The sequence below is a fragment of the Camelus ferus genome, chromosome 18, assembly GCF_009834535.1.
Source record: "Camelus ferus isolate YT-003-E chromosome 18, BCGSAC_Cfer_1.0, whole genome shotgun sequence".
NCBI classification, from domain to species: domain Eukaryota; kingdom Metazoa; phylum Chordata; class Mammalia; order Artiodactyla; family Camelidae; genus Camelus; species Camelus ferus.
In genome coordinates this window covers 8,821,213-8,846,406 of record NC_045713.1, presented here as the reverse complement: position 1 = coordinate 8,846,406, position 25,194 = coordinate 8,821,213, and the positions used below count along the sequence as shown (strand labels likewise).

The following is a 25,194-nucleotide window of genomic DNA, read 5'->3' as shown; positions in this document are numbered from 1 at the left end:
GGCGCCCCCGTTCTGCACCACTGCTAGCCCCATTTCTCAGTCTGAGGAAGGCAGAGAGCCTTTCCCAGCGGATACCACATTGCTCCCCCACAGCCTCCGCTCCGGCCCCTGCACCTGCCCACCTGTGTGACCTCTGTTCACATCTGCCTTCCCCACCCACCTGCTCCTCGGGGCTGTCTTTTCAGCTGCACAAGCTTCAGAGGAAACTGGAGGTGGTGTTGCCTCCTCGGAAGCCAGAGGCTGCAGGAATGCGCACCTTCGTCCGCATCGTGCACCTGGGATAGAGCACATGAAGCGACGTTAGGTGGAGAAATCAACAGGTTAGAAATTGCATAGTAAATTCAATCCCAATTCTGCGAAGAAAAAAAATGTACATGTGTGTAAAAGGAAGACCCGACAATGATGTTGCTTTTTTGTTCTTTTTTTTTTTTTTTCCAGAATTGTCCACCTTGACCATCAGGTATGTGGATTATGAAGGTGAGGGTGTCCTGGCCCATGAGCCCCTCAGAGATCCTGTCTGTGTCCCTGACAGACGCCCGGCACCCGGCCAGGGCCACCATCAGTGACCAGCCGTGTTTGCAGATGGGATGAGGGCAGGAAGAACAGACGGACAGACAGACGGAAGGGGCCTCACACCTGGGTCAGGTCCACAGAGCTTCCATGCTCCAGGAGCTGAGGGGCCACCTCTCCCAGGGCTGCAGAGGTGGGGCTGGGAAAGCCGCCACCTCACGGCCTGGAAGGGGGTGCGCCCCCTCCTGCTCTGAAGGCTGGGGTTACCCTCCCAAAGTGTGAGAGGCAGGGGGCCCACCGCCCCAGCCCCATTCACTTGTTCCCCTGGGATTTGTCCCGCTGCTAACTAAAGGACTCAAACAGGCCTTGGTCAGAAAAGGACAAAGATGGCCGTTGTAAGCTTTGAAGCAGACAGAGAGGTACTGTACTTCATGAAAATGTTTTCAACCACCAGGATTCCCTTCTTGGAGGGAAAGATCGAGGACAAGGATGGCAGAGAATGGTGGTGGGCTACCATTGCCCTGTGGCCCCGTGGGGTCCCCAGGGCCCTCCAGAGGCCCCGCGATGGAGGCGTTGTCAGGGCTACACGTGGCCGTGGCCTTGAACTCCTGTACACCCCTGCTGAGAGAGGCTCCTGTCCTTCCCAGCATCTCGTGTGAGCCCCTTGGGGGCAGGACTGGTCTGATTGCTGTCACTGGGCATAATGGGTGCTCACAGTAGGCACTTTGGAACTGAGCCACGGATGTGCCCTTCCTCAAAGGCGAGCCCTCAGCACGTGGCCCTGCTGCCCTGCTCCGGTAGGGACCCCCCCAGTGCCTGATCTTCTCTCCGGGAAATTCGCTGCAGCCAAGCCCTGGGCACAGGAGCCCGCTGCTCCAGGAGCCCGCGGGCAGGAGGGCGGGTCTGGTGGGAGCGGACGCCCATCCCCAGTGCAGCGCTCGTCTCCTCCGGCAGGTGTGCCCCCCTCACCTCCAGGCCGTGCTCACACTGGCGCATCTGCCCGGCGTGCCCTCCTGCACCTTGGCTGGCCTGTCCCAGCCCTCTGTCCCTCAGGCCCAGCTCAGGTGTCCTGGGCTCATCCAGGTACCTGTGCACACTGGTCACCTGGGCTGGGGTCACGCTTCCCGGTAGGGGAGCACCTTGCAGAGAGAGGCTGCACCAGTGCCCCAGAGCCCCAGTGCTCCTCCCAGGGCTTTGAACTGACCTGATGGAAGTAGAGGGGATGGGTCCCAGGGGAGGGGCGGGCAGGCCAGCCCAGGGAAGAGAGGCCACCGCCCCCCACCCCCCAGCAACCTTGCCAGCTGGCTGCCCCACCTCCTGCTTCAGGGCCAGCTGCCCTCCCTCCCAGGACCCTTCCCCCACCCAAGGACAGGCCACTTACTCCAAGCCCCCACCAGGACGGGAAGCCAGTCGTGAGCAGGGCGGTCGGGCCAGGAGGTGTCTGCAGTGAGGAGCGGTCGGTTGGGTTTCCTCCGGGAAGGAGGCCAGGGCCTCCCCCCTCCCTGGCTGCGTGCCCTCCCTCTGGCCTGATCCAAGGGTCAGAGGCATATGGATGAGAGTCCAGGGGGTGGCCTCCCTGACAGCCACCCTGATCTGTCCCGGCTCAGGGAACACTGGCCCTGAGAGCTGCCTCTGGTCGCCGTTCGGTGCCTCTGTGGGGCAGGGTCCCAGCTCTGGGGCTGGGGTCTACAGCTCAAGTCTCAAACCCCACCCTGCTGCCCAGGCCCTGGTCCTCGATTAAAGAACCAGGCAGTGTGGGAGGCAGGGCGGCTACTGAGTCCATCCTGAGACCCCGAAGGCCGTCTCCTCCTTCCTTCCAGGACACTGTCCCCCCGCCAATTACCTCTGATACAAATGGAACCCCTTGTGCTGCTGGCCTTTCTGCTTCTCTCACTCAGGCCTCCTGGCCCAGTGGGCATCAGGCTGCGCTTGATTTCCCCCAGCGTCAAGGACCTCACTACTGCCCAGCCTGGGCAGCTGCTAGCTTTGTGTGCCTACCGAGTCCCGACTGGATCTGTCTTGAGAAGGGCTAAGCCCCGCCTCCTGCCCCAGACAGGGCTGCCCCTCGGGCCATCAAAGGGCAGCGTGTTGTGCGTCTACCTCCCAGGCCTCCTGGCCTCAGGTCAGTCCACGTCCCAGCCCCGCCTGCCCCTCCCACGTGGTCCCCACCCCCAACCTCATCGCCTCCCCTGCATCTCTGCAAAGGTGGCCCGCCGGCTCTCCTGGCCATACAGCCAGCAGGCCCCTCTGAGCTGACCTCACTGGTGTCTGGGCTCCGCCGGCTCACGGGCGGCGGCCGGGACAAGCCGTGGCGGGCTCCAGCAGGGCAGGGACCCAGCTTTGTGACAGACTGTCCAGTGGGCAGCAGATAAAGTGCCGACCCAGTGTGACAGAGGGAAGATCTAAAAGCCTCCGAGGCGCCTTTTTATTGACTAGAAATCTTGTGCTTCATGTCCCATTATCTCCTGGGCTAACGGGCCACACTCAGAAGCCGGAGGGAACGCGGCATCCTGGCCAGCAGGGAGACGCGGGCTCCCAGGGCGGCCCGACGCTGTGGGGCCTCCCAGTGCACCCAGCATCCCCTCCCAGGACTGTCTGACGACGTGGGTCCCTGTGCCCCCAATACACTTTCTTTCCCTTCTTGTTGGGGGTCCAGCAGGACACAATCACTCCTCGTAGAGGCTGCAGGCAACGCGGGACTTGCCGAAAGCAAACCTAGGATCGGCAGCAGCCACAGAGCAGCAGTGTTCTGAGGCCTTCCGCCGCGTGGGCACTCAGTAGGTCAGGGCCTCCCCTTTGCAGGTGGGGCTGTGAAGCCCAGGGATGGGGGTGGGGGGGACTCACCCAGCGTCTCTGCAAGTCGGAGCCAGTGTTGGGCTTGGGACCCAGGGCTGTGGGACCGCAGAGTCTCAGGAGCCCCCAGGAGAGACGAGGCTGGGGTCCGGAGCATCTGCAAACAAGAGGGAGGCTGTGGACCTCTACGCAGAAGAGCACCCAGGAGCATGGGCTCCCCGCAGCACCAGGGGGTTTGTGGGCCCCAAGTGCCCCCGTCTGGGGGTGGAGACGGAAGGCTTGCTCTTTCTGAGGCTGGTTATGCCCAGCAGGCTTGAGGCCAGCAGGGAGAGGGTGTAGGAGGCAGCCTCAGCCCTGAGCTGGGTCCTGGGGCCCGGGTGTCTGGTCGCCCGCCCCCACCGGGCTGGGGTAGGTGGGGCCCCCTGCGTCTGTCCTGCGCCAGCCCCTCTCCCAGTCTCCTCGGGCAGGTGGCAGCTGCACACTCGCCTCTCCCTGCCTGGCCCGGTCCCCCAGGGACCACGCTGAGCCAGAAATGTCTGTGGCCTCAAAGGAAGCCGGGAGGAAGCGCCCGCTGAGCTAAATGCAGGGCCGTTCTTCCTTCCAGAATAGCCGGGACGGCGGTGCGTCCGACGAGTCAGGGGCTTGCAAGCCAATCGCCGCACGCGGAGCCAGTAATTAATAAAAATGGGTAATGATGGACCATCTGTCCCAGCCTGCGCTCCGTGGCGGGGCCACGCTGAGCCCTCATTAGGCATTCCTCTGCTGTGTTCCCACAGATGTCGGCGGTGGCCGCCTGGGTCCCGTGGGAAGACGGGGTTGAACAAATTTAGGCAAACAGCGCGGAGCGGGCTGGGTCTCAGCGACAGAGCTCTCGCAGGGTCAGCCTCAGTGAGACCCGAGGGCGGGGGCCCTCCATCTGTCCCCTGCCTGGGAAGAGGGGACAGGGGCCTGGTCCCACCTGCCCCCTGGGCGGCCTTGGTCAAGCACCGAAGTGCTGCGAGCCTCCACTCCCACACCGCGGGGAGGGCAGGTGGAGCCCCAGGACGGTGGCCAGAGCGAGCTGGAAGCACAGGGACACCTTTAGTCTGTGTGCAGGCAAGGGAGGCTGCTGTCCGCACAGTCTAGCAGGCGATCAGGAGACCGAGGGGGCCCGTGCCTCGGAGCTCTCCGGAAGGCGCTGAGCAGGGCTTGTTCTCCTTAATGAGTCTGGTCACCCACCTGCTCCTGCCAAGTCCCCCACCCCCCGGAGAAGGCTTGCAGGCAGGAGGCTACCTCTTGCCCCCGGAGGAGGGTCCATCGCTGTGAGACCGAGCTGGGCACCCAGAAAGAGGCAGGGACCCTGGATGCCTACCGCTTGCAGCCCAGTGAGAGTCAGACAAGAGAGAGATGCAGGGAAATCGGGGTTCAGCATGAGCGCAGGTGCCTTGGCAGAGGGAGGAGCCCATGGAGGTCTGGAGCCAGCAGGCAGCTTGCTCTTGAGAGCTCAGGGATCATGGGCAGGGGGACAGGGCACAAGCAGAGGCTTGGCCTCCCAGAATCTCAAAGCTTTGGGCCCTGCGGTGTGTCCCCAAGCTGGCTCCCCTCCGAGCACATGGCCAAATGCCTTCAGAGGGGGCCCTCCCACACTTTGGGAGCCAGGGTAGCTCAGCCTTGAACACAGCAGGGAAAGGCCTGCACAGAGAGGGACACCGAGGCACAGAGCTGGGCCACCTGCCCAAGGTCACACAGTGTGCGCGGCAAAGCCAGCCTCCCCTCCAGGAGCTGAGGTCCCGCATACCCTGACCCTGAAGGCGAAGGTCTTCCCGAGCCCTGCCCACCCACCTCCCCGCCTTCCGGACCCAACCCCTCCCTCTGCTGCTCCTGGAGCCCCCGCCATCCCAGCCAGCGCCCTCGCCCGCCTGTCTCGCCTGTCCCAGGGGATGGCCAGCGGAGCGGTCCCTGGCCACCAGCCCATGACACCGGACCCCGGGCCTCTCTGGTTACCGGTCCTGGGTAACCCGGTCTGCCTGGCTCCACCTCAGGGAACCCAAGACCCCCAGCTTTGTCCTCACACAGTGGAGCAGAGAAAGTGGAGTCAGAGAGGACGTGTGTGTTCCTGGAGCGGTCCGCCTGGCCAAACCCTCAGGCCCAGAAGGGCCGGTAGAGGTCAGGAGGGAAACTGAGGCCCAGGGGAAGTGGCTTCCCATGGGAAGTGGGGTCAGAGTGCAGATGCGAGCCTGGACCCCTGGGCACCAGGACAGGGGTCTTTCCCACCAGGGACCTCCCTGACCAGGGGCTCCTGCCCGCCTCCCTGCCAATGGAGGTAAAGCCACCTGCAGGCTGGGATCAAGGGGAGGGGCGGGAGCTTGGAAAGCTATGGAGGTGCCCGAGGGCAAGGTGATGGAGGGAGAGCGTCATCGTCATCATGAATATTCATGTGAGCCCTATGAATATTCATAGCACTCTCTCCTTCCACTGATAAGGGAGAAGCTGGGCTGGGAGAACCCATTACTCACTTGTCCGGCCAGCCTCGGGCTGGAACCCGGGACAGTGGCCCCAGGCTTCGGAACCCAGCCACCAGTGAACCCAGCAGGGTCCTGTCTCCAAAGATGGCCAAGGAGCAGGGGCCAGCAAGAGCCTGGCAGGGGTGGGAGGGCCATGTGGTTGGTCTGGGACGCCTGGGTATGGCAGGCAGGGGAGGAGCTGTCTGGAGCTGGCTGTCTCAAGACAGGTCTGGCTCCTCTGGGTAATTGGCAAGCAGCCGAGAAGGAACTGGGAAGAGGCTGCAGCTGCTTGAAACGCGATCCCCTGGGGGCTGATGAGGAAAGGACCAATGTCCGGCCAGGGGTGGATGGAGACCAGAGAAGGAAAGCGATGAAGGCTCAGAGAGGGTCAGCAACTTGCCAGAGGTCACACAGCAAAATCACTGGGCAGCGCAGGGCTCCATTCTGTGAGTGTGTGAGTGTGAGTGGAGGCTCTGGTATCAGGAGGGTGACATCTAAGCTGGTTCCTACCCTAGGACAGGTGTGTGGCTCTTCCCACACATAGTAGGCCCTCCAGGAGTGTTTGTTGAATGAATGAATGACCCACAGCCCCATATTTGTCTATATTTCAAAAAGAGGGAACCAAGTGTTGGATGCAGGGCCCCATCCCAGGTCTTGCTGGAGGGTGTGTTAGACCAGACTCTCTGTGGAAAACCACGGTCCCTGATGGTCCTGAGCCATTAGCAGCCGGGCAGACTCTGCAGGCAGCCCCACCTCCTCCGAGACCTCTGTCCTTTCTAATGAACGGAGCTGAGAAAGACGTGCAGGTGACACTCCCCTGAAGGAGGACTGAAAGCTCAGGAGACCAGGGGCCGCGGAGAACGGAGGGCCGCAGGGCTGGGCTGAGACAGGGCAGGGCAGGGCAGGGGCAGGAGGGTCCCCACCTGCGGCTCTGGAGCAAACCCTCGAGCCCATAAGGATGTGCACGCATGCCCGTCTGCGCCTGCGTGGTGACAGAGTGGGCAGGACGCCACGGCGATAAAAAAATCAGATGAGGAAGCTGACAGTCCGTGGGGAAGGAAAATAATCATAAATGATGGTTTTTATTAAAAAATATCGCTGGGAAAATGTAGGCTCATTCCAGAAGCCCCAAAAGAGCCCAGGATATAGTAAGGGGGAAGAGAGGGGGCAGGGAATGGAAAATTAAAACCATGAAAATAGCCCCAGAAAACCTCCTGCTATCTGTGGCCAGGGGAGGGAGGTGGGGCGGGCGGAGGGGGGGAGTCGTGTTGTGGGGAGTGATAAACACTGCTTTGCAGCCGGAATAGCCAGAGCAGCAGCAGGGACAGGGACAGATAATCTGTCACGAGCAGTGACGGATGGTCCTGCTGCAGACAAGGAGGCCAGGCAGCCCTCGGGCCTAGCGGGAGCCCGGGTGCCCGGGAAGGTGGGGACAGCCTGTGGGGGCCCTGCCCAGCTGAAGTTACCCAGCGTCTGGGCCTGAAGGACCTGGGGCGCACGGAAGCCGATCTAGAGGAGAGAAGATAAATAGGCCCAGAGAGGGGAGGCCTGTGCCCAGAGACACACAGCAATCCAGGGTCAGGGTGGGGCAGGAGCACAGGCCTCCTGGGGACAGGCGAGGTGGTGGAGGGGCTGCCCTTGGACCCCCAGTGCACAGGTCTTGCTGGGCTGTGCCCAGCAAAGGGCAGGGGTCCTCGGTATGTCCACGGCTGGCCCAGGAGCCACAGGTGCCCTGTCAAGCAGCTCCCTCCTGTGGACACGGGTGTGACGCTAACCCCCAACCTGTCTAAAGACAGAAGAAAGGACCTATAATCTCTCAGATCGGTGGTCGGCTACCCTGTCTTTGCCAGGAAACAGAAATAATGGACTTCCAAGGTCTGGCTGAGGGGCAGAGGTGGCAGAAGGACCAGAGTGGCCAGGGCTCAGGGGCGCCTGGGCCTGTCTCTGCCCACCGGATCACGGCAGGGGGAGGCAGCGGTCGGAACATCACTCCCTCTCTGATGGGGGACTGCGGGGGTACTTGGTCACCCAGCGCCAGGAGGGGCAGGCCACGGGGATGACCCAGCCTGCCCTGACCCCTGCGGCCATGGCCTATGCCCACCTTGCTCAGGGGCACACCTGAGACCCAGGGAGACAGGTGGAGAGACAGGAAGGCAGGAGGGGGGAAGTCAGAGACACCGGCAGAGGCCCCTCAGGCCCCCACTTCCCCGGACTCCATCTCTCAGGGCCCCTCCAGGCACCACCATCCTCCCATCCCTGGGGCCCCCTGCCCCCCAGCCCCTCAGTGCTCCTTCCTTGCGCCCCCTGCCCCCTATCCCTTTCTGCAAGGCCTGGGCCTCTGGGGGTCACTTTGCCTGCAGAGTCGCTGTGCCTTCTGCCTCGCTCTGCTCTGTAATTAAAGGCAATCTCAACCCCCTTTTAGGAAAGTTTGGAAGGAAAAGGAACAAACCCCAGCAGCCTCTGCACCACTTCGTTCAGAGCAGGAGAGGCCAGTGCACCCCTCTCCACACAGGAGGGTAGCAGCCTCAACTCTGATGCTCTGGGAACCCTGGTTCCCACCCACCATCCTCTCCATCTGCTGCGAGAAGAAAGATGTGGGGCCGGGTCCAGCCAGCCACGGGGCACCAGGCAGGGGTGCTGCTTCACGGGGAGAAAGGGGGGCAGGACCGACCCCACAGGGGTTGTGAGCCAAGACCTGCCTGCTGGGGGGAGCAGCAACCACCGGAGCCCCAGGGAGAAAAGAGTGACCCAGACACCACCCTTCAGCCATCCTGGGTACATGTGGGCCCCCTGACGGGAGGGTGCCGGGCACCCAAGTCCCCCAGCCAGGTCTCAGGACCCCGGGTCCAGGGTCCTTGGCTGGGGCTGTGGGGATTCACAAGGCTGTCACCTCCTAGGTCCCAGACCTGCACGAGGCCAGTTCCATCCCCTGCTGGGCTGGGGGCTGCTCCCGGCTGCCCCCGGCTGCCGGTGGCGGCTGCGCGGGGTCTGCAGGCCGTGGCTGTGAGAAGCCAGGAGGGGCCCGTTCCTCCTGCTCAGAGGCCACACGGTGGCCCTAGGCGGGGCTGGGCCGGTGACCCTGACCGGGGCCCGCAGCCTCTCCTAGGAACTGTGCCAGGAAGAGGGGCAAGACCGGGCCGGCACGAGTGCCGAGGGGCCCAGGGCGGGGTTTCGGTTCCTGAGCGGGGGCGCTGGGGCGAACGTCCAGGCAGGCGAGTTTTCTTCAGACGTTGGTCAAAGGCTCATCTGGTTCGCCAAACGAGGAAGGGGAGGGGGAGGGGGTCAGAAGCAGCCCCAGGGAAGGAGGCCCAGGCAGGGGGAGAGGCCAGGGTCGGGGGGGGCGCTGCCCAGAGGGGCTAAGAGCCACTGCCTGTCCTGCCGTCACAGCCCAGACGCCCTGCGGTCGCAACGCAGCGAGAGAGCTGTGACGGAGGCACCGGCCCGAGGCCCTGGCCTCTCCTCCGGGCGGGCGCTGGAGCCATGCTCCCAGAACAGGGGTCCTTCATCAGATGCAGATGACTTCCTCAGAGGGCTTGGGGGTTGGGGGGGGCAAAGCCTCCTTCCCCTAGAGATGCACAGAATCCTGACCAGCCCTCAGGCCCACCACGGCGGCTGGCCAGCGCCCGCCTCTCCCCACAACTGGGGCCGCCCCAGCGCTCGCCCCCACCCTGGGCCCCGTCCATCTGACCGAGAAACTCAGCAAGGAGGGAGGAGCGGAGGGAGGCGGCTGGACTGCATCACCACTCCCCTCATCTGGATCAGAGGCAGGCCTGGGGGCTGGCTCCCGCCCCCCGCCACCGCCAGCCGCACCCCAGGCCAGGGCGGCTCTGGAGCTGGACCAGGCTCCCCGCCCAGCTCCCCATCCCCCTCGAAGTGGCACCAAGCCCGCCCTCCCCCCTCCCCACACCCCCGTCCCTCACGTTTCCCGAGGGTCGGTTACGACGTCTGGGGTTGATTAGACTCTGACACTGATGAAGCCAGAGGTAATTAGCGAAAGGAAAAAAAAGTTTTGATTAATCCTCAGCATAATTCTCTCCAATTATTCAAAGTTCATGCCTGCGGGGGGTGGGATGTCTCCAGGAATATTTATTTATATCCCGAGCTTTTCATCAACTTTGCAAATCTAGTTAATCATCAGGCCTGCACTTGTTAACTTGGAGAATTTGATGGGACAGAGCCTGTCTGGTGTGGGGTCGGGGGATGCGCGGCTCGGCCGAGGGACACCGAGGCCCCTCCTCTTCCCCCCAGAAGAGAACCTGGGGTCTCCACCCACATGCCACCCTTGGGGTGCACCTGGAGCTCGGGGGCCTGTCGTCACCTTGCTCCCCCGGGAATGGGGTGGGCGGTAGGCAGGCCCTTTCCGTAGGTAAGGAAAGAGGAGGTAGAAGCGGCCAGGTGCTCGGAGTCACATGGGAGGCGGCTCCCCGCGGCCGGGCTCCTGTCCTGGAGACGACCTCTGGATGGAGGCTAAATGGGGGTCTTGGCCATCAGATCCCCCTGACCCTGCCCAGCCGTCCCTGCTCTACCCAGGTGCCCAGGACTGCAGCCAGTCCTCACAGCCCTGCACAGTGTCCCCCAGACGGACACGGAGGCCCCCACTGGTGGCTTAAGGCCCAGGCCAGGACCTGCCCCTCCGTGGCTCGGAACGACAGGGCTACTGCTGACAACAGGTGGCGAGAGGTGTGGCGGAGGCCCTGCTGTGCCGTGGCCAGGTGCCTGCCCGGGGCAAGCCCGCTTCCCACTCTGGGCCTTGCCAACATCTCACAGGGAGGGGGTCCCGGTGGACCCTGATGTTTGGAAAGCCCCAGGGCAGGTGTGGGGACACCCTGGAGACTGCAGTGACTCTGAACTTGGAGAACAATTGGTGGGTTACTACATGCTCTTCTGTTTCCCAAGAAACATAGCCCGGCCCAGGCCTCCCGCAGACTGTGAAAGAGGTGAACAGGACGGGAGGGATGGAGGGGCCCCTTCATGGAAGGGAAGACCACATATGAAAGAGAAAGGTCTTCCACTGCCAGGAAAGCATTGCGGCCTCCGACCAGGTGACCAAAGCCCGCCCCCACCACAGGCCACGCCCCACCACAGGCCGCACCCACCACCGGCCACACCCCACCACCGGCCACGCCCCTGGCTGCCAGGCCCCGCCCCGCCCCCAGACCCTCCGAGTTAACAAGCCAGGACCTTTGCAGGACAAGGGAAGCCATGGCAGGGCTTCCCAAGCCGATTTGCCCTCAGGCCGTGAGGCAATGCACTGGGCAGGGCCAGCATTCGTGGGGGGCTCTAGGCTGGGTGAATCTGGGGTCCTCCCTGCCTGCAGGGTGTGGAGGCCGAGCAGGTGCAGGCTGTAGCTCTAAAAACGCCGCATAGCTAGCTTCCTGTCCCCACGACCTTCCAGAACCCCACCGCCCTCCCGCCAAGAGGTGGGGTCTGTGCCCCAGCCCTCTGTTTTCCACGGCCCCCATGAGGTAACGGGGCAACGTGATGCTCTGGGACCCTTGAGGCTGTGTCTCAAATGGCCATATGATTGTCACCTGGGAACCCAGACACCTTATTCTGTGGAAGCCCAGGCCACACAGAGAGGCCCACAGCTGGCCCCCACTGGAGTGCACCGTCTGGAATGAGGCCCCTCAGTCTCCAGCCAGGCTGCCCACCCCACGCCTCGTGAAGCCAAGACCAACCTCCACCCCATGCCAGCAATGCCCGGGGTGGGGATTCGGGAACAGAATAAATGACGATTGTTTCAAGCTGCTGAGTTTGGGGTGCTTTGTTATGCAGCAGTGGACAATCGGAACACTGGGGGCTCCCAGTGGTCCCAGCTGTGCCCCAGCTCCCCAGCTCTGGCTCCACTCCCCACACCCCCAGCCCCATGCCGCAGCGGCTCGGGGGTGAGGTGAGACCAGGGCTGCCTCTGCCTCCCCCACTGGCAGCCAGGGGGAGTTCCAGTCCTCACCCGGGAGCTGAGCTGAAGGCTCCGTTCTTCCAGCCGATGCTCGGCACTCCCCTGCTCTCTGCCACTGTCGAGGCTGCCACCGAAGCCAACTTCAGCAGCAGGCGACTCCTTTTGGGTTCATTTAGCCGAAACCAGCAAGGGCCCTTTGGCAGGTGCTCCTTGTTTTGCTCTAACGGGGCGCTGATGAGCTGGGTGGCTCAGGGAGGGGTATTTGCTCCAGCCTGCCCAGGGATTGTGGCCCTGATCCAGCTGAGGGGAAAGCGTGGAGACACCCCCGTCCCCATGAGATGGAAGTTCGGCGGCTCCACCAGGACGGAGGAAGGAAAGGGAGCTGGGCGTCCACTGGCCACAGTCAGAGCCTGGCTGCTGGGCCCGGCATTGACACTGGCCTGCTGGCCAGTCCCTGTCAACAGCCTGCCCTGTCCCGGCCTCCGTTTCCCCAACTGCACGCTGTTGCCGGCGGGTGAGATGAAGACAACACGGGAGACATACTTGTTCTGTGCTTCCCACGTGCAGCCCACGTAGAAGCGTCCACCAGCAAGGCGAACCCTCCCAGCAACGCGGAGAGGCGGTGCTCGGGTCCTGCCGGACCCCAAGTTGCCTGGGACACCTGAGCACCCGAGCTGGTGGGCTGGGACCGTCTGCGCACGTGTCCCGGACTCTCCTGAGTGCTCAGGAGAGGAGCATCTGGTCTCACAGCAGGAGTATGTTTAACTACCACGCTTGCTTAAAGCAGCTGCCCGGCTTTACACCCCTACTGGCTCCGGCTGCCCCCCATCCTCGCCAGCACTTGCTGTAGTCAGTCTGTTTCACTGCGGCCTTTCCAGGAGGTGTGGGGTGGTGCTGCACTGTGGCTCTAATCTGCATTTTCCTAATGGCTAATGATCTCAAGCATCTTTTCATGGCTGATTCATCACGACTTCTTTAGTGAAATGTCTGCTTAAATATTTGGCCCACTTTAGAAACTGGGCTGAGTCTTCTTACGACTGAGTGATGAAAGATCTTTATATACTCCGAATACAAGTCCTTCGTGATATGTGTTCTGCAAACATTCTCTCCCACACTGCAGCTTATCTTTTCATGGGAGAAAATCTTAGGGACCTTGGGTTTGGCAAAGATTTCTCGAACGTGACACAAAAATACAGATTGTAAAAGAAAAATTGATAAAGTGGACTTCCCCAACATTTAATGTCTTCGCCCTTCAAAAGACACTGTGGTGCCCATTTTAAAGATAGGAAAAGTGAGGCTTGGAGGGCTAAAGCAACTTGCCTTCCCTGGATAAGTCTGGGAGTCGGGGGAAGGGGAAGGAAAGGACTTGATTGAGGTGCCCTGGCTCCCCGCTCACCTCCGTGGCCTCAGTATCTTATCCAAGTTAGTGTCTGGCCCCTACTGGTTGCTGAGGAGGTGGGAGGCCCCAGCACTGGCCCAAGGATGCACACTGACTGCTCAGTGGTGGAGCCAGTCTTGCAGCCGGGGGTCCAGCCCCAGCAGAGGCTCTGAGACTTGGAGAGCGAGTGTGCACCCCATGGTTGCAAGGCTGGCTGCAGGAAGTGCCCCTGAAGGCGGTGTCTATGCAGGAGGAACAGCAGGCCCCCCAGTGGCAGCTTGGGGGTGGGGGGCCCCAGGAAGTCTGGCAGGCAGAGACAGACAGAGTCCATGGAGCTGCAGGAGGCGGCATTGGGAGAGGAGCCTGGCCCAGAAACAAGGAATTCTGTCATAGCTTGGGGCCAGCTGAGGGCCTGGGGGAATTCAGCCCAGGCTCTGTGTGGCCACCAAGCCCCTTGTAGGACCTCACAGGCCACTGCTTCAGCCCCCAGGTCAGAAGGCATCTACCATGGTTCACAGGTATGGGCCCAGGAGGGGAGGAACCCCCTGAATCACACAGAGGGCCCCACAACAAGGTAGTCTCAGCCTCAGCATTCCCCACCACGCCAGGGGGCCTCTCAGCCTCCACTGGGCCTCCCTGCCTCCAGCACTCCTGTGCAGGGACACACAGTAGCACCAGAGATCAGTGGACACAGCGCCACCCCTGCCCCCACTCCAAAACCTGGGATGGCCCCCAATGCCACAGACCCTCTGGGGCAAAGCCCTGAGCTGGGTGCTGGGGACACCGAGGAGGGGACACATGGAGATGCAGTTTCTGCTGGCCGATGTCTCCGCCGGGCATCCCAGGCCCTCCAGACAGACCCTTGCTGTGTTCTCAGGGGCTCTGCCCTCTCTGCTCCTCGCTGACCCTGAACTGAGCCTGTCCGTCTTAGCTCTGGCCTTGCTCTTTGGGGCTGGGGTTGGATTTCTTCTCCAGGATGACTTCCTGGGCCCCACAAACACTGGAGGCCCAGCACAGGGCACAGGCAGGACCAGAGAAGCTCGCAAAGCCCCTGGCTCAGTCCCTGCACAGGAGACCTGGGACCATCTCAGGGAAAGGCCAGTGAGCTAGTGTGTGCACCTGTCTGCTGTGGACGCTAGAGTGCTTTGAAAGCTGCTAAATGCTTTGAAATCCAGACGGCACTGCACTCATGGGCGGCCTCCCAGGACGAACCCCTTCTGGTATTTACACACTTGTCCCGTCTCTACCTGTGTTGAGGGGCTGACTTCCAGGGCCAGTCCACAAAGCATGGCACTTTCCCTCTCAGCTCTCGTGGGTCACCAGCTCCGGGGAAGTCCCCTGCTGTGCTGTGAGGACACTCAGCAGCCCGTGCAGGGGCCACATGAAAGAAGATGAAGCCCCCGTACAACAGCCAGGGCTGGACCAGGATCCCCTGGCCCCAGTTGAGCCTTCAGATGCAGCCTCGAGAGCAACCCTGAGCTGGACCCACCCTGCTAGGCAACTTCTAAATTGTTCACCGCAGAAATTACGGGAGATAATCTGTGTTGTTCCACGTCACTGAATTTTGGGGTGATTTGTTATGCAGCAGTAGATAACTAATACACAAACCATCTGCTTTGTGAAACAGAAATAATAATAACAACAATAGCCTCTTTTGAGCAGTGACGATTGGGGGCTGTTGGGGGCTGCTCCCCAGGGGCCACCATGATGCTGTCAGGCGGGGCTTCTCCATGAAGACATGGGGCAAATGCAGGTCTCACACGCCCAGAGTCCCCAGACTTACCCAGATTTCCCATCAGCCGCCTCCACATGGCTTCACCCAGGCCGGGGCCAGGTGGGGGGCTCGGACCCCCCTTCTCTGCTACCCCTAGTCCCGTTATTGCCCCTTTCAGCAGGAAAACGCCCTCCCACGGTTTCCCCCATCTGCAGCTTATGCAATAAAGTCTATGTTTTCACTCAAAAAACGCTTCCTCTCTCAAAAAGCCCTGCTCTTGCAAAAGACATCCTCTGCGCTTTCAGAATATTGCCTCTGCTGCGAGTTTTTAAAAATTCATTCCAGAAAGTCAATTGATTTCTTTGTTCTTAGCTGTGTCTGCTTCCCCCCTGAGGCAGCCGGGGCCCCGATTCAACGGGCAGAGGCCACAGAGCAACAAGAAAACTGCAGAAGAGATAAAAACCTCTGTTATTAACTCCAAACTGTACGGTGTCACAACTGGGCCCAGGCTGCGGGGGCGTCAGGGCAGCCCCAGGCACCGGGAGGAGGAGCCTGGGCAGAGGGGAAAGGGGTCACCCGCCTCCTCCACGCCCCAACCCTAGCCTTCCCTCCACCTCAGAGGCCTCCCCCAGGATGGCCTGGCCAGGGGCACAGGTGTCGGCCACAAACAGCTCTGGGTGGGCACAGGTGCGGTGAGGGAGGCAGCAGCCAGAGCAGGTCTTGATGATGTCACCCCAGACGCTTTAGACACCGTGGGCCTCGGCCCCGCCCTGGGGTAAAATAGACCTGAGGCTTCCTGGGGCCCCTGCTCTGCCCCTCGGGCCCGAGTGCCCCCCACTCCTAGCCTCCTAGCCCTCCGTGCTCAGCCACTGCCTCCTAGGGTACCGTGGCTACTGGGCCAGCAGGAGGCTCCCACTGGACACAGACAGCGAGGGAGACTCTGGGCGCCCAGGGAATACCGCCCGCAGCCAGGAGGGGCCGTCTCTGGGATTCCCCCCTGCACCCGCCCTGTCACAGGGCCCTCAGTTCCTGGGATCTTGGCTCACATAGGGGCAAGTGGTAATCAGTGTCTGTGCCGGAGTCAGTGGGCATGAGGCCCTCTCTCTCACTTGGCCCAGCTCCTCATCCTTCCTGTGGAAACGCTGTAACCCTGTCAGCCTGAGGTGCTGATTGTCCTTGTGCAGAAGTCAAAGGAAAACTGAGTGTGCAGAGCTCTGGGAAATCAGTCCCTCCAACCTGCTCGTTTAAAGGCAGAGAAACTTAGGGCCGGGAAGATGTTTCTGAACCCTGGTGTCTAGTATAGTTGGTGATCAGGAAGGGAGGGTGGGGGGCCAGAAGATGGGAAGAGAGACGGCTGTGGGTGAAGGATGGGTGGGTAGGTGGATGGGTAGGAACTCAAGCATTAGACATCCTCATTAGCTCCCTGTTCTAGTCCATACTATAAAGGACTTGTGTGGAAATATGATCAAAGCCTTAGGAAAACTCTCCCACGTACCCAGCTCCACTGGGCTCTCTGGGGGTTGCAGAGTAAGTGATGATCCCCTGCTCTGAGAAACTCAGCGGGTGATGCAGGTGGCCTGGTGTCTCTGTACAGGGGACAACACACCTGAGTAAGTCGGTCTAGAGTGGACGCAGTGGTTTAGAGTGGGCCACGTCAGGGGAAAGCAGGAGAAGCTCCTGGAAAGATCAGCCTGCAGGAGAGGAAACAACATAACCCATAACAGCTGCCGACTGTCAGAGACCCGTGCGGTCTGGGACAGCTTTTGTTTTGTTTTTAGAAATTGACAAGCCATTTGTTAAATTCATATGAAATGCAAAAGACCTAGAAGAGGCGAAACAACAGGAAAAGTACCAAGTTGGAGCACTAACTCCACATGATTGAAAGACAGGTTATAAAGCTGTAGCTAACAAGACAGGATCTAAACGTAGACAATCAGACCCACGGCACGGTATAGAGTCAGAAGTACACACTTACACGGACGGCCAGCCTCTGACAAAGGCACACAGGCAACTTAGCAGAGAAAAGACAGTCATTTCACCAGTGATACGGGAACATTCGGATAGCCATATATAAAAACCAAACAAACAAAAACCCGGTTGATCCATATCTCACACTATATAAAACATTTAATTCAAAACGGATCATAGAGCCAAGTGTAAAACCTAGAATTATTAAACTTCTAGAAGATAACATAGGAGAAAATCTTTGTGACCTCTGCTTAAGTAAGGATTATTTAGATATGACATCAAAAGCATGATTCAAAAACTAAAAATTAATGAACTGGGTATCATCAAAGTTAAAAACGCCTGCTCTTCAAAGGTAGCTGTAAAGACAACAGAAGGACAGCTCATAGACAGAGGGGAAGTATTTGCAAACCGCTTATCTGATAAAAGATACAGATACAGAATACATAAAGAAGTCTCAAAATTCAACAATAAGGAAACAAAGAAGTCAAGTTAAAAATGGGCAAAAGCTATGAACAGACATTTCACATAGAAGATGTACAAACGGCAAATATGCACTGAAATGATGCTCAAGGTTACTGGTCATTTGGGAAATACAAATTAAAATCAAAATGACATACCTCCAAGCACCTGTTAGAATGACAAAAACTAAAAAGACCAATCACATCAGGAGTCGAAGATTTAGAGAAACTGGAACTCTCATACACTGCTGATGTAAGTGCAAAACTGTACAACCACTTTGGAAAATAGTTTGGCAGATTCTTAAAAGTTGGGAGTTCAATACACACCTGCCTCATGAGCTAACCATTCCACTTCTAGGTATTTACCCAAGAAAAATTCAAAAAAAATATGTCCATACAAAGACTTGCATAATAATCTAGCAGCCCAATTTGCAATAGCCTAAGCTGGAAACAACCCAAATGTCTGTTAACAGGAGGACAGATAAATGAATTGTGACATGTCCATTCAACGGAAAGCTACTCAGCAATAAAAAGGAATAAGCTATTGATACAACATCACCAATGAATCTCAAAAAAATGCTAAGTAAAACTGTCTCTATTAACAGATGACACAATTTTATATACAGAAAATGTTAAAAATCCATATACACCAAAAAAAAAAAAAAAAAAAAGCTGTTAAAGCTAACGGACAAATTCAGCAAAGCCGCAGAATACAAGGTCAACACACAGAATCAGCAGCGTTTCTACACACTAACAAACCATTCCATTTACAGCAGCATCAAAAAGAATAAAACATTTAATAACAAATGTATCTGAGGTGATGCAGACTGCTTCACAGAAACCCGTAAAACATTGCTGAAAGAAATGAAAGAAAACCAGAGTAAATGGAAATACATCCCATGTTCATGGATTGGGAAGCTTAATAATGTTAAGATGACAATACTCCCCAAATTGATCTACAGATTCAATGCAATTCCTATCAAAATTCCAATGGCCTTTTTTTGCAGAAATGGACAAGCTAATCCTAAAATTCATGTGGAATTGCAAGGGGGGCCTAAATGGCCAAAATAATCTTGAAAAAGAAGGACAAAGGTGGAGGATTCAACTCACACTTTCCAGTTGAGAAACTTACTACAAAACTACTGTAATCAAATAACACGGAGCTAATTCAAGAATAGACATAATGATCACTGAAAGTTCAGAAGAGACCTGTCTGTCATGGCCAGTTGATCTTCCACCAGCAGGCCAGAACTACTCAATGGGGGAGGGGGGTAAATAGTCTCTTAAATGAATGGTTCTGGGACAACCAGAGGGCCACACCCAAAAATACAAACTCAGACCCCTACCTCACACCATATACAAAATTTAACGCAAAGTAAATAAAAAACCTAAATATGGCAGCTAAATCTACAAAATTCTTAGAATAAAACAGAGGCAAATCTTTATGACCCTTGATTTAGCAGTGGTTTCTTAGATATGACACCAAACACCAAATTTTTTGGCAACAAAAAAACAGATATACTGGACTTTATCAAATTTTCAAGCTTTTGTGTCCCAAAGGACACCACCAAGAAAAGTAAAAGTGACAACCCACAGAATGGGAGAAAATATTTGCAAAACATATCTGGTAAGGGTCTAGTACCCAGAATCTGTAAAGAACTCATCCAGCTCAAGAATAAAAAGACAACCCCAAATTTTTAGATTGAGCAGAAGATCTGAGAAGACATTCGTTTCCCCAAAGAAGACATTCAAACGGCCAATAAGACATGAAAAGATGCTCAATCATTGATCACCAGGAAGATGCAAGTCAAAACTGCAGCGAGAGACCACTTCGCACCCACCGGTTTGACTGTAACAATAAGCAAGAGAAGAACAGGTGTTGGAAGGGTTGGAGCCTCGTGCGAGCTGGTGGGATGTGAATGGTGCCGTTGCCACAGAAGCCAGTCTAGCAGTCCCAGCGTGCTCAGCATCGAGTTACCGCACCATCCAGCAACTCCACTCTGAGGCACAGACCCCACAGGAGCTGAAAATAGCTGTTTAAACAAAAACGTGCACGTGAACGTTCATAGCAGCACTGCTCACAGCAGACGAAAGGTGGAAATACCCCAAATGCCACCAGCTGATGAATGGGTAAGCAAATGTGGTCTAGTCACACAACGGAATATGATTTGGCCACAAAAAAAGGAACGAAGCACTGACACCTGCTACAACCTGGCAAGTGCTACCCCGGGTTTGCCTAAAGTCCTAAAAAGACACGCAGGGCTGCGTGCTATGTGATGACATTTATACTAGTAGTCCGAGCTACTAGCACAGAGAAGGGATCTGCGACTGTAGGGGCTGGAGTTTGTGGGGAGGGCGGCTGCAAAGGGGTGTCATGAGGGACCAGCATAAGGGAGCCCCGAGATGAAGGGTTCTCTAAAGGTGGGCACAACAGCTCAGATGCCTGGGGGGCGGGGGCGGGTCACAGGAAGAAGGAACTCTGGCCAGAGGGCTCCTGTCCACCAGGCCCACAGCGGGCAGCCAGCCACCCAGCGCCAAGGCTTCACTGAGCACCGTGGATTCTGAGACTCGCTTGTGGCCGACTGCGCTGCCTAAAAAGCACCGCAGCAGCGCTCCCGCCCCAGGTGTTTGGCAGGGCTCCGAGCGCCTCTCCCTTCGAACTTGTCCATGTACCCTCCTCAGACAAAGCCTCTTGAGTCTGGACGAGGTCTGTCTCCTCCAGCCAACAGTGTGCAGCAGGACAGTTCATGCCCTTTCTGGGCCAGGTCTGTGCCCGGTGCTCTCGCCAGATGCTTCCCGGTCCCCACACTGCGAAGGAGCCCAGGCCCCACGGAGAAGCCGCCAGCCCTATCTCAGCCGGCAGTCGGCCCTCAGCCCGAGCCCTGTAATAAGCAGGACAGAGTGTCACATGGTGATGAGTGACACAGGAAACAAAGCAGAGAGGGAGATGCAGGAGAGAAGGTGACGTGACAGTCAAGACCCCAGTGACACGAGGTGGGAGCTGGCAGCCAAGTAGAAGCAGCAAGTGCAAAAGCCCTGAGGCAGCAGCAGGTCTCGAAGCTGGAGGAAGCAAGGGGTGGTGCGTCTGAGACAGAAAGAGCACAGGGGAGGCAGGGATGTGGCGGGGACATGCCGGCAGGGCCAGGAGGTGTGGGGCTCTGATGGGCTCTTCCTCGGAGGGACCTGGGACTTGGAGCGTCTGAGCAGAACCAGAACGGAGCCCATTGTCACCTGGTCTTTGATTTCCTTCTGTTTCCTCAGAAAAGCTAGAAATTAGATTTTAATGTAAAATTTCTCCATTTTAAATCTTGGCAGCTGATTCTAATATTTTTTGTTTTGTTTAATATTCTACTTTTCAGACAAAGCCTGGGTCTGGGCCACTGTCTGGGACCTGTGGTAACAGGGTGCCCGTGAGTGACCGCGGGGCTGGCCCCGGCCTGGGCCTGTCCTCTCCCTCCCCGCCCCGCCCCGATGCCCCGGCCAAATCCCCTCAAGGTCAGAGGAGAGGCCTAATGCCCGGGGCCCCTGCGGCCATGCAGGGCCGCCCACGCCTAATCTCCTGATGACAGGACGGGAGCGGGTGGGCTGACACAGGGCCCGCGTGGAGCTGGAGGGGCCCGTGAGGACCAGGGTGCAGGCCACCGAGGCTTCTGCGCCCTGGGCCCTCCTGGCCTCTGCCCGGCCGCAGAGTGCCGGGCCCCTGCATGCCTCTCTCCACCCGGGCTCAGCCCAGGGGCCCTGAGACCCAAGATCCCCATATCCACCCCACCCCTCAGGCCAAAGCTCTCAGGCTCCAGATCCAATTACAGGCCCCAGAGAGAGGCGGGGGGGTGTGGGGGTGGGCGGGCCACCCGGGACCCCTCCCCTCCTGGCCACAACACGGCGCGGCCTAGCTCTGCAGCTGGCAGGGGCGCCTGGGGGAGGCGACACTGGCCTCCTGTGACTCCAGGCCTTCCTCTTCCTGGCCTGGAGGGGCCTGGTCTTTCTCGGTGACATAAGCCCAGGCTCTTATGCAGACCCCAGGAGAAGCAGGGGCACGCGGACAGTGCGCAGGGCCCGAGACGAGTGCGCAAGGGCAGGACGATTTACGAGTCTCTGTAACTTGGCTGAAGGTCGGCCTTGAGGCGCTGATTCCCAGCGCAGAACGTGGCCTCCCTCCTCCCTGCAGAGGTGGGTCTGAGTTCCTCACTGTGTGTGTGTGTGTGTGTGTGTATGTGGAGGGGCCGGCTCTCAGGCCACCCACCCCCGGGTACGGCACCTCGAAGGTCCCCACAAGTCGTTGTCATTGTCCTTGTGGTCGTGTGGCCTCCAGGGCTCTCCCTGCACTTCCCACTCTGCTCTGTAGCCTGGGGACGGTGTGCCGCCTCCCCCTTGGGGCAGGAAGGTCCCCCGGTGCTGCCACTGCCCCAGTGGACCGGCCTCCCCCCCACACCCCATCACCCCGCGCAGCACGCCCCAGGCCCTGTACGTCACACCCTGCACACCCCCACACCCCAGAGCCCCCAGAAAGCTCAGTGCAGGCAACAGGGCCAGGCCCCTTCAGCCCCGAGCCCACCCCACCCTCTCTAAAAGCTCCTCGCTGTCCGCCCTTGAGGGGCTGGCCTGTGCCCCCACCTCCACCACCAACCCACACGCTGCAGCCCAGCCTCAGCACCTCGGCCTGCGACTGTGCTCGGAGGCAAAATCTTTAAAGAGGGAATTAAGGCAAGACGAGGTCACTAGGGTGGGTCCTAGGCCAGCACGTCTGGGGTCCTGACAAGAAGAGATTAGGGCGCAGGCACACACAGAGGCCTGAGCACGTGGGGACGCGGGGAGGACGGCCGCCTGCGCCCCGGGGAGGGCGGCCTCGGGCGATCGCCCCCGACACCCTGACCTCAGGCTCCAGCCTCCGGGGCTGCAGGGAGTGGTCCGTGCTGTCTCAGCCGCTCCACCTGCGCTGCCTTGTTTCAGCCGCCCGCCTGGGGAGAGAACATTTCCCAGCCCGGGGCCCTGGGCTGGCAGCCCTGTGGGTGCGGCCAGAGTGGCGGCTGCGTGAGGAGGGGTCCGGCAGGAAGGAGATTCAGGGCTCAGCGCCACCAGGGGTTCCGAGTGTCTGCTCCCCACGGGCTGGGGCCGCTGCCTGCACGGGAGGGGAGGCCCCAGCCAGGAGCCCGGAGTCCCAGGCCTGGTCCTCACTCTTCTAACTCTCAGTGTGGCCCCTCCATGGGCCTCGGCCCTGGGACTGGGTGCCCCTCGCCAGCAGGTGGACGGCTAGGCTGGGGCTGAGGTCAAGGGCACTGAGCCCTCCGGCCCTGCCCCACACCCACCTCACTTCACAGGTGGGGAGCCCACAGGAGGCCGGGGCGGGGGCGGCGCCCAGCCTCAGTCCCCGGGGCACGGCAGCGGGGCCTCCTGACTCTGGGACCTGTGCTCTGCCCACCGCTGGAGGCCCGGCCCTCGAACGAGGCTCCCATGTGCACAGGAGGCTCATCGGAAGGTTTGGAGCCAAGGAAGCCACTGTCAGAGAACAGAGACACCCAAGTGCCTCCCGCCCCTGGACAGTGTCCTTTCCCATGACCTGTGTAGTGTGTCCCCAGCCCCTCCCCCAGGAACCGCCCCTGCCGCACCGTCCCAGCATCCCAGCCCCCCGGGGGCCACCTTGCTCCCTCCAGGCCACCTCACCTCCCTTCCCCTCTACATTTTCCCCTCCTCTAGGGCTTCCAGAAACCCCAACACCCCGTGCATCATGCGGAGAGGGTGGCTGTGCTCAGAAGGGGGAAGAGCAAGGCTATTAAGCAACGATCCACTAAATGGAGGGCAGCCCCCGATGAGCCCCGCCTCGCACACGGCAGAGCGCACCCCTTCAGTAGAGACCCAAGTGCACAGGGTGGACTTGTCTACCGTCTCTGGGTGTGGGAATACTTCCTGAACAAACCACAGGCACACAGCATGAAGACAAAGGTGATAAATCCAACCAGAGCAACGTTAGAAAACTGGGTGTGCTCCCACTTCACAGGTGAGAAAACTGAGGTCCAGTGAGGACACAGGGGTCCCATGAGGCCACACTCGGCGGGGAGGAGCTGAGCCTGGGTTCAAACCTGGGTGCTCCCTTCTCCCCACCACCACCTCCCTGGCTCAAATCTCCTGCCCCTGCATGGGGGCGACGCCGCAGGGTTGAGGGTTTACCTGCCTGAGCCCCGCTCCCTCCTCCATTCCCGCCCTAGCCTCTCCCAGCTTTCAGACCCAACTGCCCTTCCCACAGGTCCGCTCACACGACGCCCCCGAACAGAGCTGCAGGCTCCCCGCATCCCGGCAGCAGGACCAGCTCTCCCAGCAGCTCAGGCCAGAACCTTCCATCATTTCCTCTTCCCAGCCCGCCCCCCCTCCCCGCCCAGGCCAGGAGCAAGTCTAATAGCCCCCAAGCCCCCGCCTCCCGCTGGCGGCCACACCCTGGTCTCTGCACTGCCGTGTTTTCCCACCTTTCGTCCTCAGCGGGAAGTCAGTTCACTCTCTCAGAACACACATCCCGTGCCTCCCAGCTTAACCCCTGCTGGCTTCTCACGTCCCCCCTACTGTGAACTACGAGGCTTCCTTTTTCCACATTCTTGCTCTCAGTTCTTCAAGCTCCAGTGGCCACGTGGATCCACACCAAATGTGTTTCTACCCCAGGGCCTTTGCACTTGCTGTTTCTTCTGCCGAGAAGGCACGTCCTCTAATCTGCACATGGCCTTTGTGAGACCCACTCTGGCTGCCCTAGCTGACGTCACCTCCTGTCACACACTGTGCTGGGTCATCTTCAGGACACCTCCCGCTGTCTGGAACGGTCTTGTTTCCTGCCTGTCTCTCCAGCTACGTAGACAACACTGCCCGGCACACAGCAGACTCCGTGAATATTAGATAAATGAGTGAGTAAACACCAACCGTGCAGCTTTTAGCGGAAGCCGCCACCTCCCTGCAAACTTCATCCGTGGAGAATCACAGGGCTGGACTAATCACAGCCCAGGCCCTTCAGGAGGGAAGGTCTGGGACAGCCCACCAGCCTCATTTTAACTTCTCTGCCTCTTAAAAGCCCTTGTCTCCAAATGCAGTCACGTGCTGAGGTCCTGGGCATTCGGGCTTTGACCTAGGAGTCTGGGGAGGACACAGTTCTCCCCGACCGAGCCGGACTGTCGCAGCCCTCCCCGAGACCTCCCCACTGGAGCGGGCGGAAGACGAGCGCGTCCCCTCCGAGGCAGCCGGGGTGGGAGGGAGGGCTGCGGGCTCTCAGCGGCCGTGTGCCCCGGTTGCCCACCGCGCCCTGGTGGGAGCGGCTGTGTGTGCGGAGTAGCAGGGATGGGCGGCGGAGAGGGTGGCAGCATCTGAGCCTCCCTTCTGTGTGTGAAACCCCAGAATCCTTCCTTCCGGGAAGTTCCTTCCTTGTCTCGGCAAATTCGAGCCTGGTGTCTTATTTGCAAATAAGGACCCTGGCCCTCTTTGTCATAAAAGGGGCCCGAGTCAATGGCCGCTTGGCTGGAATGGAGCGGATTCAAGTCCACTTTAGGGTCTGGACTAGATCCCTGTCTAGGGTGCCTCCCAGCGGCACTGGAGGGGTAGACCAGATGGCCCCTCAGGGCCAAGCCTGATGGAAACATGACACTGGGACTGCCTCCTTGTGGACCTCCGATCGGTCTGGCACATCCCCCCCCAGGAGAAAGGCCACCGTCCCGAGATCCGCACTGACCAGTCGGGACCACGGCCCTCGGCACGCTGGCTGTGCCAGGAACTCGCCCTTGCTGGGCCAGCGTTAGCCAGCCCCTGCCTGGCCAAGCCCCAGGACAGCGCGTCAGTGTGCAGCCTGCGCCCCAGCCCCAGCGTCTCCAGCGCGGATGGCCGGCAGAACCGCTCGAGTGGATCTAAGACGCCCCTAATTGGATTCCTGACGAGTTGGAAGCTAACAGTATGCTCAGCTCGTCTTTAATTGGCGCGGGGCCGCCCGAGCTGCCGTGCAGGCAACAGCCACGGGGCCAGCTCTG

General features: G+C 59.4%; 2 long non-coding RNA genes across 2 annotated transcripts; one reads left to right on the top strand and one right to left on the bottom strand.

Moving 5' to 3' along the window:
* Nucleotides 1-201: 201 nt before the first annotated feature.
* On the bottom strand, nt 202-5,862 carry LOC116657412. Its single transcript, XR_004312492.1, has 3 exons — nt 5,799-5,862; nt 3,355-3,460; nt 202-275 (listed from the first exon to the last, which is right to left on the bottom strand). It is a non-coding gene; the product is annotated as an uncharacterized LOC116657412 (long non-coding RNA).
* Nucleotides 5,863-22,585: 16,723 nt separating this feature from the next.
* On the top strand, nt 22,586-24,574 carry LOC116657411. The gene is made up of 3 exons (XR_004312491.1): nt 22,586-22,679; nt 22,898-23,198; nt 23,445-24,574. It is a non-coding gene; the product is annotated as an uncharacterized LOC116657411 (long non-coding RNA).
* The last annotated feature ends 620 nt before the right edge of the window (nt 24,575-25,194 follow it).